Genomic DNA, 6,821 nt, shown 5'->3' on the forward strand with positions numbered 1-6,821 from the left:
ATAGTGGTGAAAAAGTCACTTGTGGACGGCTACGGTTAGTGGCATATTTCGGCATCAGTGCTGGAGGGTCCCACGAGAGAACTGGTGCAATAGAGAACTCAGAGTCAATGTCTATTACTGTGGAATCCAAGGAGGAGGTGATGACAAATAGAAAAATATGCTCCACAAACTTAACATGACGAGATACAAAGACTCTTTTGAGAGCTACATCATAGCACAGGAAGACACTCTGGGTGAGAGAATAGCCAAGGAAGACACAAGAGGTTGACTTGAGATTAAGCTTGTGGTGAGAGTAGGGGCGCAACCACGGAAAGCATATACACTCGAAAACTCGAAACTTAGAAAGATCATGAACGGTGGTGAACAATTTTTCAAAAGAGGACATATGGGAGAGACCGACCTTAGGCATGCGGTTAATCAAATAGATTGTCGCAGCAAAGGCATAAGGCCAGAAAGTGAGTGGAATAGATGCTTTGTGCAACAAAGTGAGACCAGTTTCGACTATATGACGATGATGACGTTCAGAGTATCCATTGTATTCAAGAGTGTATGGAGAAGTGGTAACATGACTAATACCATGAGTAGTAAGAAAGGAGCGAAGGGCTAAGAATTCACCTCCATTATTAGTGAATAGTATTTTGATAGTAATCAAGAACCGATTTTCAACAAGAGTTTTGAATGCAATAAAGGTAGAGTATACATCCGATTTATTGCATAAAGGATAAATTCATATAACTTTGTAAAATGATCAACAAAGATAACATAATATTTGAGTCCATCAAATGATGATATAGGAGATGTCCAAACATCAGAAAAGATAATATCCAAAGGAGCACGAGACGAAATACTAGATTTATGAAAGACTAATTTATGACTCTTATTAATATTGCACGAAGTGCATAAAAATTAGACAAAGTATTCGCAAGAAACGAAAGACCCAAGGATAAAAAAATGTTGCAAAACATCTAATGACGGATGAACTAAACGACTATGCCATTAGGAAATAGATGACGAGACAGACATAGAAAAGGAGGAAGACGATGATAGCGTAGACATAAATTTTGGCCAGTAATAGATACCATCTCTATGGACCCTGCTGACCAATGTCGCTCCCGTACGATGATCCAACACCTGAAAATAGAAATCAAAGAAAAGAAATGTAACAAGATTAGTAGCTCAAAGTGCTACGACATAAGTCAAATTTTTGGACATAGATGGCACAAATAAAACATTAGAGAAAACTAAAGGGAAAGATGGAGTAAAAAAAGATAAAGAGCTAGTGTGTGTAATAGGTAGTCTAGAACCATCACCAATGACGACGCTATCATTCCCAGAGTAAGGCTCCTGCAATGAGAGAGTAGTGAGATCAGTGGTGACATGATGAGAGGCGCTAGAGTCAACAACCCATTCCCGAGAATCAGGCGAAGGTGTATAATGGCAGTGTGTGCAAACGGCGTACTATACGTGGGACGCGGAGCATGCGGAGGAGTTGGACGAAGCAGAGCAAGCATCGAGGCTGTTATATGATCGCACTGGCGAGCAGAGTGACCTTGGACACCACAAATCTGACATCGCCCAAGATAACGATTAGGACTGGACACAGCTAGATGTGTAGGAGGACGCGCACATAGCCCAGGAGTAGACATGCGTGGCTAATGGGATATAGGCAGAACCTGCTGGCGACCACCACGATAATTTGAATACCGATTCGAGAATTCCCTGTTGGAGCCATCATTGGCATCGAAGATGGAGATGGTGTTGAGACTTTTAACTGGGCTTCATAGCTGAGGAGCTGCTTGAATAGCTCATCAAAGGTAATAGGGATTTCACAAACTTGCAGAGCATGTGAGATATTACAGTAATTTTGGCTAAGACCACTCAGGACACGAATAGATAGCTCATCAAAGTCAACTTTGACATTCATAAGCGCAAGAGCATCAATATTTCTTTTGATGTCCTGCATATAATCTGTGATATGTTGGTTAGTCCGAGGAAAACGTACCGGTTCCACTGTACAAATTTTTTTTTGCACAAGTGTCAAACCTTTCCTTAAATAACCTATTGTGTTCTTTAGAAGTTAAATTAGGAATCGCAGACGGAACTTAACATCATTGATTCCAAATTTAACTTATCTGTTCTTAATGGTTTAAATTTGAATCGCAAGCGGAACTTAACACTATTGATTCAAATCCACCTATGTTATTAATTCCATTAAATATTAATTTCCAAAATTGGCTTCCAGGACTGCATGGCGAGGCACATGACCTTCTTGGATATGGGAGCAACCACCACCGCCTAGACAAAGCCTTTTAAGGAAAGCTAATATTTAATTTCCTTAAATAACTCTAGGTTAACCAAAAAGAACAATCGAATCACAAATTCGAAAACAAAGAAAACACAAATTTGAAAAACTAATTCGAAAAACTAGATCTAATGCCTCTTGTGTTTGAAATTCATACAAAAAGAAATAACTAGCATGATACGGAAAATAATTGCTAATTATACCTTCTCTTTATAAACTAATGACCTCGAGATCTTCTGCCGTATTCCTCGCCTCGCCTCGTATTGAGTCGGGTGTTGCTTATTCTAAATGTTCCAGCGAGTTGTTGAGCAGCTAACTAGGAATCCGAGTGAATCAAGACCCGGATCGCTCCGATGTGCCAAGCGGCTTACAAGCCTGCTATGAGCACCTCATACTCGGTCTCATTATTAGTTGCCCGATATTCTAGCCAAACGGACAGATGCATCCGTTCTTCCTGAGGGGAGATCAATAGTATACCGACTCCGCTCCCATGCCGAGTGGATGACCCATCCACATATATCCTCCAAGTGGCTTCTGGCTCGAGATTCTGTACTTCCGTGACAAAGTCTGCCAAGGATTGTGCCTTGATGGTTGTTCGGGGCTGATGTATATCAAACTCGCTAATTTCCATTGTCCATTTGATCAACCGTTCGAATACTTCTGGATTGAGGAGGACTCGGCCCAGATGGCTGTTTGTCATTACAATGATTGTATGCGCGAGGAAGTATGGTCGAAGCCTCCGAGCAGCGAGTACCAGCGCAAAGGCAAGTTTCTCGAGACCAATGTAGCGGGATTCAACATCTTTTAAGATATAGCTTAGGAAATACACTAGCTGTTCTTTGTCATTCGATCGCACCAGCACCAAGCCGATAGCGTGCTCGGTCGAGGACAAATAAACGCGGAGCGACTCGCCGGCAGCTGGCTTAGCCAATACAGGTAGAGAACTTAGATATGTCTTTAGTTCTTCGAATGCCTTGTCGCACTCTTCGTCCCATTGGAACTTGGTAGCTCGGCGCAGTATCTTGAAGAAAGGGAGGCTCCGGTCGACAGACTTGGAGATGAATCGAGATAAGGCAGTTATCTGACCAGTGAGGCGCTGAGCCTCCTTCAAATTTCTCGGTGGCGGCATGTCTTGCAGAGCCCTCACATTACTAGGGTTCGCTTCGATGCCTCGCTCAGTGACGATGTAGCCAAGGAATTTCCCACCTTTCACGCCGAATAGACATTTGCTCGGGTTCAACTTGATTCCATAGGTGCGGAGCGTCTGACAAGTTTCTTCTATATCTACGTAGAGGTCGGCAGCTCAGAGAGACTTAATGAGTATATCATCGACATATACTTCCATGTTTTGTCCGATCTACTGTCGGAACACCCTATTTATGAGCCTTTGGTAAGTAGCCCCAACATTCTTTAGTCTGAACGGCATTACGTTGTAGCAATAGGTGTCGTCCGCCGTGATGAAGATCACCTTCTCCTGATCTTCCCAGGTGAGCGACACCTAATGGTATCCCTGGTTTGCATCTAGCATGCATATCAGCTCGCACCCAGCGGTCAAGTCCACCATCTGATTGATTTAGGGTAGGGGATAGAAGTCCTTCGAGCACGCTTTGTTCCGGTCCCGAAAGTTGATGCAGACCCTCCACTTGTTGTTCGACTTGGAGACGAGTACTACGTTCGCTAGCCAGCTCGAGAACTGGACCTCCCGTATGTGGCCAGCTTCCAACAGCTTCTCGACCTCCGCGTCGGATAATCTAATTCTACTCGGCGCTGAAATCTCTCTTTCTTTGCTTTACTGGCTGGGCATCTGATCGGACATGAAGCTCATGTTGCGCGACGCTAGGGGAGATGCCGGGCAGCTCGTGTGTTGACCATGCGAAGACATCATGGTTCTGCTGGAGGCAGCTGATCAGCTCGGATTTCTGATCGACTCCCAGATCAGATGCTATGAAAGTCGTCGCCTCTGGTCGACAAGGATGTATCCGCACTTCCTCCTTTTCTTTATAAACTAAGGTAGGAGGTTTCTCGGTTACAGTGTTTACCTCGATCCGAGGGGCCTTTCGGGCAGACTTAGCCTCCGCCTTTACCATCTCGACGTAACAGCGCCGAGCAGCCAGTTGATCCCTCTGACTTCTCTGACCCAATCTTCAACCGGGAATTTAATTTTCTGGCAAAATATTGAGACAATTGCTCATAACTCATTAAGGGCTGGTCGACCGAATATGACGTTGTAAGCGGGCAGGGCGTTTACAACGATGAAGGTAGTCGTCCTCGTTCTCCGGAGCGGCTCTTCTCCGAGGGATATGGCCAGCTTTATCTGGCCGATCGGCTGGACCTTATTACCGGTAAACCTGTACAGCGGAGTCGTCATCAGCAGCAGCTCGGTTCGGTCTATCTAGAGTTGGTCGAACGCCTTCTTGAAGATGATGCTGACCGAACTCCCTCTATCAATAAATATGTGATGGATTGTGTAGTTAGAAATTACCGCTCGGATAATGAGGGTGTCGTCATGCGGTACTTCGATTCCCTCTAAATCTCTGGGACTGAAGTTGATCCCTGGTCCGCTCGCCCTTTCTTGACTGCAGCCTATTGCGTGGATTTCCAGATGTCGCGCGTACGTCTTGCGGGCTTGGTTGGAGTCACCGCTGGTCGGCCCACCAGCGATGATGTTGATATCTCCCCGAGCGACATTGTTTTGGTTCTCCTCCTCCTGAGCGGAGTGCCTGACTTGCGAAGTTAGGGCGCGGTCGTCTTGCACTGATGCCACCGCTTAGGTGACCGCCTTATCTCCCCTCGCCGTTCGGTGCTCGACCACCTATATCATAGTTCGGGGGAAGGCGATCTGCGGTGATAACTCCTGGGAGTCGGTTGACCGACTGTGGGGACTCCGCGACAGTCTCGTGTGTTGTGGGTGGCGAATTGATGGAAGGTACAGAACATAGGAGTCCATACCTTTCTCTTGGGCCTTGGCCGCTCGGGCACCACGTGCTGGACGACGTGTGACCTTGCCTCCTGCTGTGGGCGTGCCATATCGGCTCGGGGCCCTCTTGGAGGCTGATGGCTAATTGGTGGCCTCTGTTCGGCGTGCACAATCGGTTCTGATGATGCTTCTTTCCTTCGGGCCGCCTGAGTTTCCTCCACGTTGATATACTCGCTGGCCTTCTTTAGCATATGGTCATAATCACGGGGCGGCTTCCTGATGAGCGAGCGGAAGAAATCCCCGTCGATGAGCCATTGGGTGAAGGCGTGCATCATTGTTTCGAATGAGACCGTGGGGATGTCCATGGCTGCCTGGTTAAAGCGTTGAATGTAGGTTCGAAGAGTCTCTCTCAACCCTTGCTTCATAGAGAACAAATTGACATTGGTCTTTTGATAGCGTCTGCTGCTCGCGAAGTGGTGGAGGAAGGTCGTCCTGAAGTCCTTGAAGCTTTGAATCAGCCCATCCGGTAACCTTCGAAACCAACGTTGTGCTGAGCCGAACAAAGTAGTGAGGAAGACTCGACACTTAACTCCATCCATGTACTGATGAAGGGTTATCGCTTTGTCGAACTTGCCGAGGTGGTCGTCTGGGTCTGTCGATCCGTTGTACTCGCCGATCGCCAAAGGTGCGTAGTGCCTTGGAAGAGGGTCATGCAGAATTGCTTCAGAGAATTGACGGTTGATCCGCTTGGGTGATGAGTCAGCTCGAGGCGCTTTGCCCTTTCTTGCATCTCGAGCGGGAGCTTCGTCTGAGGAAGACTGGTCTCGATTCGCTTGCGCGATCTCAGAGGGCGTCTGGAACAAGGCCCGGTGGAATGGGATCGGCGCGGGTGGTGCCTCTACTTGCGTACCGGTTGAACCTTTGTTTTGACCCCATATGGAGAGCTGTTCCAGACGGTCCTCGTGCACCGCTCGCCCTCCAGATGCTGAAGTTGCTTGTTGCGCCAGCCGCTCGGCTAGCGCCTTCTGTTGCTGCTCTATCATCTTGGCCGCTTGAGCCTGTACGAGCGCGTCAAGTTCCTCTTGAGAGAGCGTCACAGTGTGTTGGCGTCCAGCTTCTTCCATCTCCTTGACTCGGATTCAGGTGTGTTCCCATAGACGGCGCTAATTTGATCCTGTCCGAGTGTTGAGTCGATGGACGCTGGGGATGTGACACTCCTGTTTGTTGGTGCAGGAAGCATCCGACGATCGAACCTTAGTTTTGATAAAGGCAAAGGATCCAAAGTTAAGTTAGTGTGTGACCTAACATGTTTAATGAGTGTTTCAGGAAAGTCCTAGCTGCGGTTAGGCAGGTGAAAAATCCTAAGGGGTGGTAACCTTAGGTCCTAGGGGCGGTAACCCTAGGTGAAGGAAAACCCTAAGGGGCGGTAACCTTAGGTCCTAGGGGGTGGTAACCCTAGGTGGAGAAAAACCCTAGGGGGTGGTAACCCTAGGCGGAAAGTCCAGTCGGTCTGGAGGACCGGACTGGCATCAGGTAATCTCTCCTGAGAGGAGTAGGTGAGGACGCGTTCGCCGTAGAGGGAACAGTAGGCGTCGGGTCGAC

The sequence above is a fragment of the Zingiber officinale genome, chromosome 6A (assembly GCF_018446385.1).
Source record: "Zingiber officinale cultivar Zhangliang chromosome 6A, Zo_v1.1, whole genome shotgun sequence".
In the NCBI taxonomy this organism is placed as follows: Eukaryota; Viridiplantae; Streptophyta; class Magnoliopsida; order Zingiberales; family Zingiberaceae; genus Zingiber; species Zingiber officinale.